This window comes from Caretta caretta, chromosome 20 (assembly GCF_965140235.1).
Source record: "Caretta caretta isolate rCarCar2 chromosome 20, rCarCar1.hap1, whole genome shotgun sequence".
Taxonomy (NCBI): Eukaryota; Metazoa; Chordata; order Testudines; family Cheloniidae; genus Caretta; species Caretta caretta.
Genome location: NC_134225.1, coordinates 9,941,995 through 9,956,888, shown reverse-complemented (window position 1 = coordinate 9,956,888; position 14,894 = coordinate 9,941,995).

Sequence of the window (14,894 nt, the reverse complement as noted above, 5' to 3'; positions counted from 1 at the left end):
CCATCTGGATCTGAATGAAAGCTCCACCCAGATATCCATTCATCCCATAACACTGAAAAAATTGAAATAGTTCACTGTTCCACACACAATCTTACCGTAGCATTCTGATCACTGAGAGTGGATTTCACAATCAGAAGCTTTTTAACTCTTGTCTCAGGCACTGAAAGATAAGGAGAGGTGTACAGTACTTCTTTGTTCCACACACACTCACTTTCCACACTGGAATTAATCCTGGATTTCAAAGGGCCCTAGTTAAGAATAGTACCAAGCTTCTCTCCTCTACAGAATCAGTGGGGAAAACATAGGACCAGATTCTGGTCTCAGTTGCACCAGTGTAAATCTAAAGTAATTCCATTTCTCTAAATAGTGCCATCCTACCACCATGATGGAAATATTATAAAGGAGTTTGATAGACTGAGGTGACTGAAGTTAATCTGCAAAAAGAAAAGGAGTACTTGTGGCACCTTAGAGACTAATCAATTTATTTGAGCATGAGCTTTCGTGCTCCTTTTCTTTTTGCGAATACAGACTAACACGGCTGTTACTCTGAAACCTGAAGTTAATCTGTGTTTACACCGGCATAACAGGACTCAGAATCCAGTCTAGAGTGTATAATACTTGGGATTCTCGAGTCAGGAGTATTATTCTATTTTTGTCTGATTATTGTTAACATGCATTAGCCCCAAGTTAACTTCTGTATTTGAAGTTGAAAAAGACCTTGACAAATATCTTGGGCTACATTCAGCACTTAGTTGAACCTGTTGATTTCCATATGAGGCCATATGGGGGTAACTTAGGGCAGCATTTGGTCCCTTAGTGGATCTCCAAACCACTGGTGACTGTTTGTTCTCGAGCCTCTGTGCCCCAGTTGCAGAGGTGATGAGTCTGCTGCAGCCCTGCCGTGCCTACACAGCCTTGGTTCTTTAGCTCAATCTCTAGTAGCTCAAGCTTTTAGCTCTGGATGTCCTCAACTCAACCCTCAGCATGTCGGCCAAGAGGGCAGCTGGCACAGTTGCTCCTGTGTTACTTACAGTCAGCCCCAACAATAGCCCTCAGGAGCTCTAAAGACACCACACGAACGGCCTCATGCTCAGTCTCCTGCTGCTTGTGTAGAAATGCTAGCATGTCATCAGGAGAAGAACGGGCTGCAAGGGAAGAAATCACATCCTCACTGTCTGCAGAACTCTTCTTCTTACCGTACCTCATAAAGGTAAGGAAGTTACAAAGAAACCACAGTGTCACTCAGAGTCTCTTCCCCTTACCTAGCAGAAGTACACAATGGAACAGCTCTATGTGGTTTTCTATGCTGTGCTGCTTAGCTGGAGAACAGATCTGTGGGAAGAAGGGAAATGGTCAAAGAAAAACTAATCAGAAGCAATGGAAAAGAAAAATGTTCAATTAATTTCTAAGCTTCCACTTCCTGCTTGTCCAACTAGAGGTCTGAACCCCAGGGAGATGGTCCTGCATGCACAGCAAGACTCAAAGACAATGACCAATACATAAGATAAGAGAAGCTAAAGTGTTTTGAGCAGCAGAGCTGACCTAATCAAGACACAGCTTTACTTTACAACTCTGACTCCCCCTGGTAATCGGCTTATGGTGAAATTGCTTTACAAACTGAGCTGGATAGTAGCTAAGAAAATGAGAGCGCTCCCTGCTTACTCTTGAGCCTGCAGAAATCAGTAAGGCATGAGGAGGTCCCCAGGCTCTGCACGATCATTCCATCGATTTTTCAGTGTTAATATGCTTCAGGTCTGCTGTGCCTAAGCTCAAGGGATCCAAGCAAAACCACCCCTCACCTGGTTGTGCAGAGCACTGCAGATGGCTTGAAACTTCGCTTTAGGTAGAGGGATCTTATATTCACCAGAGACCTCCAAGAGCTGGCTCAGACTCTGCAACAGAGGGCGAAAGTCAGATGGTGGGCACACAAAGGAGCCATATGTAGTGACTGAAGCAGATTCAGGGGATTCCTCGATTCCAAGGCCGGACCGGATTCTTGCCATCATCTAGTCTGACCTCCGGTCGGTATGACACAGGCCATAGACCTTGCCCAGAATCATTCCCAGAGCAGAGCTTTTAGAAAAACATACCAATCCTGATTGAAAAGTCGTCAGAATCCGCCTCGGCCCTTGATAAATGGCTCCAATGGTTAATTATCTCACCATTAAAAATGTACACCGTATTTCCAGTCTGAAAGTGTCTAGCTTCAGTTTCTAGCCATTGGATCAAGTGACACCTTTCTCTGCTAGACGGAAGAGCCCATTAGATAATAGGAGTCCCTCATGTAAGATATTAGAGACTGTAATTAAGTCACCCTGTCACAGGATAGGTCCACCCCGTCAGGGTGGTATCAGGTTGAGGAGGAATTGAAGTAGATCTGGAGTGGCCCAACTGGCCTAGTCTCCCTAGCCACCACAGCAGTCCGGGCTCCTAGGGCACCATCGCCTAATGGTCGGGATCAGTGCAGCAGCCCTTGGGTGAGGGTCCGCAGCCCAACAGCCTGAGTCACTTGGGCTGCCCTTCTAGGGATGGCAGTGCGGCCTAGTGGCCAAAGTCAATAGACCCACCCTTGGCTGCAGGGCAATGCGGCCTAGTGGCCAGAGTCGATAGAACCGCCTTTTGTGGCAGGGAAGTGTTACCTAGTGGTGAGCCCTTCTCCACTGGGTCCTACCTATTGCACAGAGTCCCAGCCCAGGGCGCAGGGGTATCTGCCACCAACTCAGCGGGGATCCTTCCAAAGCATGCTGAGTCAAGCCCGCTACCTCAACTGGATCAATGCTTCGTCCACCTAGGCTGCTTCCCACCCGTTCTTCCGCAGCTGGGACTCTCAGGGATTCTGGGGTCTCTCCTCCATCTCTGGCATTGGGTGGCTGGCGGTCAGCTGCAGCCACAGTCCGGCTGGCCTCTGAATCCTGGAGCACTGGCAGTCTCTCTGCAGGAGCCTGCAATGCGCCTCTGCTCCCTTCGGCAGCCATCCCAGCCTGAGCTGAGCGGCTCTCTTTTGTATCCTGGGTCCAGCTGAAGCATGCCGAGCAGAGATGAGGGGGCATGGCCTCCTCGGCCCACAAAGCAGGATTAACCCCTGCTGAACCAATGCGGGGTAGGTAAACCCCATCACACACCCTTTTATTTTCTGTGTATTAAACTAAAGAGATTTACTTCCTTGATTCTCCCTCTGTAAGGCATATTTTCTAATCCTTTCGTCACTGTGGCTCTTCTGTCAATTTTTCAACACCCTTTTTGAATTGTGGCCACTAGAACTGGACACAGGATTCCAACAGTCGTCAGACAAGTGCCAGATTTAGAGGTAAAATAACCACTGTGCTCCTCCTTGAGATTCCCCTTTTGATGCACCCCAGCTTTAGCTTTTTTGGCCACAGCATGAGTTCATGTTCAGCTGATTATGCCCCATGACCCCCAAAATCTTTTTCAGAGTCACTGCTTCCCAGGACAGCATCCCCCATCAGGTATGTGTGGCCTAAATCCCTTGTGCCTAGACGCATACATTTACATTCAGCCGTATTTAAAGGCATATTGTTTCTTTGCGCCCAGTTTGCTAAGTGATCTAGATCACTCTGAATCCATGAGCTGTCCTCTCCATTATTTACCACTCTCCCATTTTTATCTTATTTGCCAACTTTATCAGTGATGATTTTATGTCCTCTGCCAAGGTGACAAGGTGAGTGAGACAATATCTTCAATTAGATTATCACACCCACCTTGTCGCTCCAATATCTTGGACCAACATGGCTACAACAGCACTGCATAGAACAGTAGATGAAACAGACAGGCAATGATTTTATATCTATTGAGTTATGCAGTGCAAAGCAATGACCCTCAAGCCTCCTTATTATTAATTTTCAACCATTGACAGTTGCTTTGGTGCCGACCAGAGACAACATATGGTAGCCCCTGCTCTGAGGAGCTTACGATCTAAAAGAGAGACACAGAGTTGACAGGATGTTTTGGGAAATCACAAGGAGGGAGTATCTTGTTGTGCAGGTCTTTTGTTTTTTATCTCCTTCTCCTCCTCCCCAGGAAACAGAGGATGCTTTTCATCAGAGGCAGTTACCTACAAATCTTGTTGCCTGGGTCACCATGTGTATAAACCCTGAACTTGTGTGCATATTTATTATCTAACAAGTCACTATCTAGACCAGGAAACCCCACTGGCAGCAAATTCCTCCTGCAGGTCATACAGGCACACACAGAGACAGTTACCTTAATGAGTGGTACCTCACCTTGGTGACGTGAAAAACATCAGTTTCCTCCTCATATTGCTCAAGGAGCCATGAGATCTCTTTAAATATTGGATTTTGCGGCTCCTTTTTGTGTAGCAGGATGCCCATCATGGGACCAAGGGCTTTGATGACGGCCTGCTTGAGCTGCATAGATGAGACACAGAATTTATGTTCCTACGAATTCATTCAATATCTTCCAATAGGCACACCTTTCCTACTTCTAATGAGTGCAGTTTCCCTTGTTCCACTGTCGGAACGGTCCTATCCCAATATTTCCTGGTAAAGAACCAGGACTCGTAGGGTTGGTGTCAGGATTATATTCTAATGCACCTCACAACTAGACCAGGTAAAATATTTCCCCAGATTAGTATGCATTCTAGGCCAACTCATCCCTGCTGTAACTCCACTGGGGCTGAATGGACTTAGACCAGGAATTAATTTAGCCCACTATCCCGGGTTCATCTGCACATTAGCTGCACAAAACTAGACTCCATGTACACTGGGTACAGACCGAATTTCCATGATGTGGTGACATTATAAACGTATGGGTTTTCGATGTTTTACATGACAATCTGTTCCATCCAAAAGGACCTACCATTAAATGCCATCATCACAAAGAGTGCCAGACACACAGAATGTAACATCACAATTTCCGCGAAAGGTTTAGAAAGCCAGCAATTCTCACCTCCAGCTCCTCACAGCTCAGCCAGTTGCTGGTCACATGGCAATATAAGGGAAGAATGTTCTTCCAGAATTGTGATTCACCCATTCTGGGGAATGGGCACTTTTCCCAGTTCATAAAATATACATTCACTGCCCTTGAGCATTTTTCCAGAACTGCACGGAAGGAGAGAAGATAGGCCATGTGAAAAGGACATAGTAATAATGAGGAGAAGTTGCTTTCTCAGAGAAGACACCCAGGCCTATCGTTTACTCCAGTTCCATGGCAGCTACTGCTCAGTTCAGGACTAGATGCTGAAATCCCATATCAATTTGGAGCTATTTCTCTTTCCCCCATTCCATTTCTTGTTTCTTAAAAGGCTTTTTTCTTTGTACATCTCTCCATCTTTTTTCAATTACCATCATCTGAAGACTCTCCTCCCCTGCAGTTATTGTTTATTCAACCCGAACACTGTATGATTTCATCTTGAGTTACAGTTTGTCTGAAAGATGTTCAGTGCCCCTAACTGCCATTGGCTTTCCTGGGATTTGAAGGTAGTGGGGAGCACTTCGCCCTAAAAGTAGGTGTATCTAGTGTCCTTGCTAAGACGAATTAGGGCCCAATCCTGTTCTCTATGAAGTGGATGGCAAAATTCCCATTTCCCTCAAGGACACAGGATTAACCCCTTACTGAGCATCACCTGAAAAGCAAAGGAAGAGAGAAGTGGAGAAGACAGAGAAAGAGGGTGAAAGGAGATGATGATGATGATGAAGAAACTGAGGAGAGAGAATGGGTGGAGGAGTGGGAAACAGGGGATTTTTAAATGTACAGTAATGAAATCTGCTCCCTTCACCTCCTCCCCCAGGAGCCTCCTGGCAGAGAGCAGCTTCAGCCTTTGTGTCTGTTTATTTTAAACGATATGTGTGAGTCATAAATGGCCTGAACTTACAAATGCTCAGCACCTGCAAAGGAAGGAGTACTCTCAACTTCACTGAGTGCCACGGGAGCCAAGGAACGCAGCACCTGGTGCAATCCAGGGAAGGGAGCACAGTTCAGGGCCTGTTTGCAAACTTGGTCAGTCACTTAAATCTGTACCAAGACCCCCTAAATATCCATTTGGGGCACCTACAGGAAGTGCTGGCACTTACCACCGCAAAATGCTTGTCTCATCCTGCTGTCCTTGACTAACTCCAACATGGAGATCATGACCTTCAGGATCATTCCCACAAAAGGGATACACTTAAGTGCTGCAGAGAAAGTCCAGAAGAGAAGGAAGACAGACAATCAGCTGCTCTCTGCCTTCTTACAACACACGTAGAAACACTGTGGGGCAGGATGCTATGGGTTCCGAGGCCATTGGCGCTGCGTAAGCAGAGCAGAATGGCTTTAAAGCAGCCATTGAAAGCCAGTGGGGGATTCACCCTGAAGAGGGGAATCCTCCACAAGTGTACAGCTGTGCCCAATGCCCAACTCACTCCCAGAGTAAGGGGAGAGAGCACTGGGGCGGGATGGCAAGTGGGGTGGAGAAGAGCTCCTCTTGACCTGATCTTCCACGCATTCCCATCCTTAAGGTACTTCACTCAGGGGCATAGGTTAGAGCTTGCACCTCCGGCTGGATCGCTCATGATCTGGAGGCCAGAACTAGCAACAGCAGTTAATCTTGTGTTTCTACACACACACACACACACACTCAAACAGAGCTCTGTTTAGCGGTAACATTTTTAGGTAGAGAGATAATCCCCTGTCCTTAAATGAAAAACAATCACTTTGAAAGAAAAGAGGGAAGTGACTATACCATAGGCGGATGACAGGTTGCCCAATGTAATGAAAATAAACTCTTCAGGCAGCTCCAGACGATACACCAGCTCTAACATGACATCACTGAAATAGCAGCGTGCCAGAGTCACTAAGGTGTTGCTAGCTGCCACTTTTAGTTCATTTCTTGCTTCCTAAAACCAAAAACCAAAAGAGAGAGACTGAGGTGACTGAAGCCGGTTGCACGAGCCAGAGTTGTTTACATGAGTCAAGTCCTTATTTCTGTGCACAAGTTGTGAATGAACCAACCCAACTTTCTGAGGGTAGAGTCATTCGTCATAAATATTCCTTGAGTCACTTGGCTAAACAGTTTTCAGCCTTTGAGTTGCTTGCAAGCTGCTTCGTTAGCCTATTCACTGTTAGCTACTTATGGAGGGTGACTGGTCACCATAGTCCCATGATATTTTCCCTGCCCTTCCCTGAGGCAGTAAGTGAGACACAGGCTGGGCAGCTTAAAGATAGTCCGAGAGCTTTGCTGGAATAAACTGTCCCCCAAAAGGAGGCTGACTTCCTTTGGAACAAGAGAGGGATTTTTCCATGGGTTTTCCTGCTGGCAAACTATATTCTAAATCCAATGCTGCTTCTTTTGGAGATAGCTCAGATTCTGTCTGTCTTGGGGCTTTATACTGCCACTTATCGCTACAGTATCAGAGCGCCTTCCCCATAAAATCAGTATCAATAATGAAATCCTGAGTAGACTTCGGGAAAGACTTGCTCCTTAAGACACCATAGGCCTGTCTCTGGGTCTGAGATCATGTGTCTCAGGTCCTGATCCTGCAAAGCACTTCAGCACATGTGTAACTTTCAGCATGTGAGTTGTCCCATCTTATGCATGTGCACAAATGCTGTCTAGGACCTGGGCTTTGGTCTGGAGGAAGGTGTGGACCTCTAACAGAAGAATACCTTTTCATTTCAGTATACAGTTTATCCCCCCAAAAGAGAGTTTGAATGAGTTAAAGCTTTGGATCCTTTGATTGGTATCTCGGGAGAACTAACTTACCTGAGTCTCTGTCATGTGGTTTGAGGCTAGTGTAATTATTTTCTTCAGAAGCCGTCTCTCTAGGCCCTGGGTGTCCTGCTGTAAGACTTTCTCCAGGACACAGTAAATGTCTATTCTGTTTTGCTGGGGACAAAACATAAAGGAGAAGAATTGGGAAAAGTTTTTCTTGCCGACCAGACAGTAATGTAGCTAATAAGCCCCTGCCCTAATTGGTGGCTTAGCTGGTGTAAAACATGCCCTGCCCTCCACAAGCACCGCATTCAGCAGCGCTTCAGAAGCAGCCGAGCAACTGACATTGTTTAATCTTCCTGGAGAGAAAAGAGCCAGAGGAAGCGCCCTTCACTGCCCCCTTCTCTAGTTTCATTTATTCAGAACAAACAATAAAAATGAGCACCTTGCCCTTGCTCTAGCCACTCCAGGCAGAATTTGTAAATGTGGAATATAAAATACCCAGCTCCTGCAGTGAGTCCTCAACCGCTCCCGGGGGCAATAATGAGCTCAGCCCTTAGATCTACACGGACAGTAGCACGCGCGAAGGTGTCTTTTATGTGGTCCATCAGTGTAGAACTTCACAGATGAGACTAACTATGGAGGAGTTGTAGGATCAGTTGGGACCGAGAAAAAATAAAGCGGGACACTGAGAAATTAAAAGCCTGAGGAGAGACCAAGATTCATTTCAGAAAACTGCAAACTAGCACCCCTGGAAAGGAGGTAGAAGTAACTGACAGAATGGGAGGGAGACAAGTGGGAAGCAACAAGTGCCCTGGGGGTGACAGTGGAAAACAAAGTCAAGAGGTATATGCAAGGTGTGATGGCTACCACAAAGAGCCATGTGGGTCGGGTCTTTTACACACAGGGATCATGGCACAAAGCAGGAAGACAACAGTTCCTCTCTGTTCAGCTGAGCTGGGACTGCATCTGGAGGAGTGCCTTTTCTAGCACCACATTCCCAGAGAGATCAACAAATGGGAAGTCATTCCTGGGAGAGCAAAAAAGAATGCAGGGGGCTGGCAGAAGTGACTTCTGGATAGAGCCCTGCAACCTGACCCAAATCCTAGGGGACCTGACCACAGGCGTCCGGGTCAGGTTGGGTGAGAAAACAACTGGACCCTCTTGGGCTCGGGTCAGGTCGGCTCTCCTCCTTTAGCCCCTGGGATTGGCACAACAGGGACTGCGTGTTTCTGCCAGCCACCACCTCCTTCCTGCGCTGCACGCGCTGTGGAGCAAGGATGCCGAGGAGTCACTGCGTCTCCCTCTCTCTGCAGCACAGACCCAGCGCAGCAGGGCCCGTGTCAGTGGATGGAGCCATTGCTGCACACAGTGGCCGCTGCACCAGCCCCATGAGCAGGATGCAGCGGCAGGATCCGGTTTGGGGGGAAAGGTTGGGACCAGGATGGAAAATGATTCAGCCCTCTCAGGGTGAGGTGAGTGGGCCGGGGGCCAGTTCAGGTCGGGCTTAAAAATTGGGCCCAAGCAGACCCCTACTTCTGCAGACAGACGGAAAGAGCTGTCTGTGTCTGATGCGGCCAAGGGATGACTCTGAAGGAGAGAGGATAATACCATACAACTACCTGGAGGGTGTGAACACCAAGGAGGGAGAGGAATTTTTTAGGATAATACATTTTGGTAAAAGTAGGAGTAATGGGATTAAGCTAAAAAAGGACATTCAATTTAGACTTTGATAAGAGGAAAAATGCCCCAACTGTAAGACAGGGCTATTAGGTTATGACATAGTCTTCCTAGGAAAGAGGCGGAAGTTCAGTCCTTAGGGGCTTTTCAAATTAGTTTGGCCAAAACAGTGGAAAATGGCTGCTGGGAATTCTCCTGCATTAGCAGGGAAATGGACTGGATGATCCAATAGGTCTTTTCCGTCTCGGTCTCCTGTGAGTCTAGACATCTGTGTGACCTGCATGCCAAGGTCATAACCCACTTTGGAAGGTTCAAAGCCAATCAGATCTCTGAATGGGAGAGCTTAGGGGTCAGACAGGGTCTGCATCAGATCTCTTGATTGGCTATACGTTCCAGTGGTTCTGCTTTAAAAGGCATGCTTCTGCAAACTGCAATCATAACAGACAGCTCCACTGGGGAGAAGCCCCTTCCATTCATTTTTAAATGTAAGGAGGATTTTTTTAATGGAAAATTGTCACTGACAACTTATCAATACATAAGCACTACATAATTCAAGTAATTCAAGTAATTAATCACATGAATTAACATAATTAATCACTCTCCTTACAGTGAGTATGATAACACCCATTTTTTCATGTTCTGTGTGTATCTAAATCTCCTCACTGTATTTTCCACTGAATGAATCCGATGAAGTGAGCTGTAGCTCATGAAAGCTTACGCTCAAATAAATTGGTTAGTCTCTAAGGTGCCACAAGTACTCCTTTTCTTTTTATAATTAATCAAGTAATTCAAATAATTAAAGGAGTCGGAGGCCAAGACAAGCGGTTCAGTTGGCCTCCTAGTACTTTAATGGAAACTAAAATGCCTTCTGTGTTGGCCCTTAATAGGGAAATGGACTTTGTTGGATGCAAGTATTAATCAATGGAAAAAAGGGGTCTGAATATGCCTCCTGGGGCAATTCTGCACTTCTGCACACGTGCATAATTAATGAGCCCTGCATATTTTTATTTTTTTGCACAGTAAAAAGCTTCTGCTGAAATGCTGCTGCCGTTCCATCTCTTGCCCACCAAAGGGTGCTGTGGCAATAGAACAAAGCAGCAACTCCCTATCAGCGAAGGAAGAGAGAGAGCCTGTCTTCTTCACAGCAGGCCAGGTCAGGAGACAGGGGCTATGGGGAGACAGACAGTGTGGGATGCTGGGGTGGGGTCAGTCAGGGGCTCATAAGGGCTAGTGGGGGAGGACAGACTGGGCAGGGGCTGAATTGGAGTGGAGGCACAGAGTTAGAGGAGGAGGGAGGTTCAGGGCCCCATAGTGATGGAGGAGGAGGTGCAGAGCTACATAAGGACAGGGGGTGGTTGGCTGGGGGCACAGAGACACATGGGGACGGGGGGAGGGGGTACAGGGACACATTGTTAGGATATTGATGTTCAGGCCTGTCTGTAAAGGCCTATCAGCTTAGAATTTAGGTGTATTCTTATCACTTGGCTAGTTCTCGAGGTATAAAAGAAAGAATGAAAATCACTGTCTGCCAGTGTAAGGTCCTTCTCTTACTGTGACAGTCTGAGGCCCTGTTCTTAGGCTAAGGCCTTTGGCTAAGCAGCAGAGGCAGCCATAAGCTGGGAAGCGACCAGTCACCTCTTCACATTCCCAACTAGTCACATTGAAATAAGGTGCTATTGGGCTGTTAGGAACACAATCCTGTCCTGATAATGCCTATTGCCTCCAGAGAAAGGGAAGGGCCTAGAAGATGTAAAAGGAAACTTAGTTTGATAGCATCCTGTCTGGCAAGAACTCACTTATCACTAGCAGGGATGTGAAATCCTCATTTCTGGGTTTGTTCTATCACTGTAGTCCCCATTTCCCCATTGTTTGTCTGTATAATCTCTGTCTGGTTCTGTGATTTTTTCTGTCTGCTGTATAATTAATTTTGCTGGCTGTAAACTAATTAAGGTGGTGGGATATAATTGGTTACATAATCATGTTACAATATGTTAGGATCGGTTAGTTAAATTTCAGGAAAAGGATTGGTTAAGGTACAGCTAAACAGAAGTCAAGTTTTACTATATAGTCTGCAGTCAATCAGGAAGTGAGGGGGTGGGTGTGCGGGTGGGGGAAATGGGAACAGGGAATTGGGGTGGGGAAATTGGAATCATGTTTTGCTAAAGGGGGAAATGGGAACAGGGAATGGGGCTGGGGAAATTGGAATCATGTTTGGCTAAGGGCAGGAATGGGAACAGGGACACAGCTGTAAGGCTCTGTGGTGTCAGAGCTGGGAAGGGGGACACTAAGGAAGGAAACTGAAATCATGCTTGCTGGAAGTTCACCCAATAAACATGGAATTGTTTGCACCTTTGGACTTCGGGTATTGTTGTTCTCTGTTCATGCGAGAAGGACCAGGGAATTGAGTGGGTGAAGGAATAAGCCCCCTAACACACATGGGGATGGGGGGAGTGGGTTTCTGAGTGGGGGTGGAGGGACACATGTGGATGGGGGTGCAAGGACTCATGGGTGTGCAGGAACACATGGAGACAGGGGCAGATGTGCCTTACTGAATGGGAGAGGTTAGGGGTCAGACAGGGTCTGCATGGGGGGAGCTGCCTAACAATTCCTCCCTGCCCCTCCCAAAAAAACTGTTCCATACTTTTCCCACCCATACCCAGCAATGCTCCAAGTTCACACCCAGGCTCCTTCCCAGCAATTTACTTCCCTCCATTACCCCTGACTCTACCAAGCCTTTGCACTGCACCTAAGGGGTGCAAGAAATATGGTTCTGTATTGAGTTTAAATGAATTATTACTCAGAGTTCTGTATTAACATGCAGAGTAAGGAATTGGTTTGTCAAAAAACATTTCCTGAATCCTTTTTGTTGTCTGTATTCATACAGACATACTTGCTGACAGGTATTTTGAAATAAATAACCAAAAATCATTTTAACGGGTGTAATTATATTGTATTATTTTGACAAACAAAATATGCAGAATTTTGCAGAACTTCTAAAATATTGTACGCATCATTTTTATTTTTTTCTTGCAGAATTCCCCCAGTAGAAAATATATATAGATAAGGGTCCCTTCAATGCTATAATCTCAATAATATGTCATCATAACAAAGGAGTGTTGGCTAGGCTTTAGAGCAGGGAGTCAGTTCACTTGGGTTTTATTCACATTCTTTGACTAACTTGCTAAGTGGTGTTGAGCAAGTTCCTTAATTCCCTGTGACACAAGTCATCCGTAAATGGGGATAATGCTTCCCATTCTCACAAGGGTGCTGTGAGTCTTAATTCATTAGTCTTAGGGAAGTGCTTTGAGATTTTTGGACGAAGATGCGAAAGAAGGGCAAAGTATTATTAGAAGAGATTACTGCTAGTCTGATGGTGTACTTTTACTGTCTACAGCCCATGTACTCCACTGTGTGTAAAAGGACAATGCTCTCTTTATAGAGCATTATATCATCCTGATCTGTAAGAACAGCATTTTGCATGATGAGTTTACGCCTGAGGACAGAAGGGCGAATACTGATTCTCCTGATGGTGCGCCAGGCCAAGTTCGACACTGAATTACCCCCGTGCAGTCCCTTGTACCCCCATGAAGTCAGGCAGAATTTGGTGTGGACACCTGGAAAGCGGATGTAATTTCATGAAACTGCCCTACCTCATCCTTTTGCAGTTTCTCGAGCAGAACTGTCAGAACGATAGCCAACTTGGTCTCAGCTATAAAGGCAATCCGGAGGGCAATTTTGCCCTTATCTTGGTCATCCATATGTGCCAGGAGGGAAACAACCTCATTATAAACACCTGAAATTAAATAAAAGGATTCGGCTGGTTACCACTGATAGCAGAAATTGGTGCTGGCCTCTTTAATTCACTATCCAGTCAAGATTCTGCAGGAGCCCAAACACTGTGAGAAGTAGACCTGGGAATCCTGGAAATCCTCTTCCTTCCTCCTCATGACCAGGTTTGTTTGCTGAACTCCCCAGTGTGCTTGGGGGAAACTCATAATGAAGCAAATTTGCTCCTTTCAAGTAGGTCCCCACGTAAAATAATCTTCCTTTCCCTCTTTACTGTCAATTGATGAGTTTTGATAGCATACAGAATAATAATTTAACTCTAAGCCAAGAAATAGAGCTAAAGTTAAGCACATGCTGAAGAGTTTTGCTTAGTCAGGGCCTCATTTTCAAAAATCCTGAGCACCCAGATGTACCTATTAGCTATGCTGGGAACTTTTGGGGCTCGGTATCTCTTGAAAATCAGGCCACTGTTGGAGACCTCAGTATGAATTTAGAAGCTTAACTTTAGGCCCCTTCTTTTGAAGAAAGCCTTTAATCTTCTTTGATGGTCGTTTAAATACTTGCAGAGAAGACTCATGGAACGGAGTTCATCCAGTTCATAGAATATCAGGGTTGGAAGGGACCTCAGGAGGTCATCTAGTCCGACCCCCTGCTCAAAGCAGGACCAATCCCCAACTTTTGCCCCAGATCCCTAAATGGCCCCCTCAAGGATTGAACTCACAACCCTGGGTTTAGCAGGCCAATGCTCAAACCACTGAGCTATCCCTCCCCCCTGTACAGTTGCCTGTAAAGGTCATAAAGGAATTCCCCCGCCCCCATATATCTCTTCGCTCTGGGCAGAAATTCTCCAGGAGACTTAGTATTTCACAAGAAATCTGAAATGCCGTATTTATCTGTCTCCGTTGTAACAGCATTCCAAGCATGAGGGAGGAACTAACAAGATTTCCCCTTCGCAGGAAAGACTGCTTGAGGTTAGGTGATTGCCCATCCGTTATGCAAATTGCATCCTTCAGTTGTAACACCCAGATGCAAACGGAATCATAACTGTAACCTACTCTGCCCATCTGTGTGGGATGAGGAGCACTAGTGTTGCTAAGAAATGTGACCCCATGCTTTGTTCTCTTGCATTTAAGATAGTAGCAGAGCTTCATTTAGACAGCTAGAGGAGAAGTCCTTCTGCCTTTTTTGTTCTAATTTCCCCTATCGCTGATGGAGTTGGCTCCATGGATGCAGAAGACACAAAATGAGGACCCATAACAAACATAAAACAACTGGGAGAAAAGAAGGAAGACCTCCCCCATAACATTCCCTAGAAACTCAGATTCTCAGGAAAGTTTCCAGGTCCAGAGGCTGTAGGCCAACTCCTCAACTGGTGTAAATCAACACAGCTACAAGGAAGTCAACAGAGGGACACTGGTTTACAGCAGCTGAGGTTCTGCTCATACAAATGGAGAACATTACAGCTCATCTGTATGCCTATGCTTTCTAAATGTGTGTGTGAATATAGAATGGATATAGAGAATACAATGCTGACCCTTACCTCTGTCGGTTACCTCCTGATCACTCACAAATTTATTCATGTTTTAATCTTTCCTCAACACTTCCTCCAGTCCTTTCTCCAAAGAGCTCCAGTACGGATAGGCAGCTGGCCTCTCAGGCTGTCCTGTCCAGGATAGCCAGTTAAGATTATGCAAGCACTATTATGACATCACTGTGACTGTGACATAGCACATAAACTGCTGCTGACCAGGTAGGTGCTGTG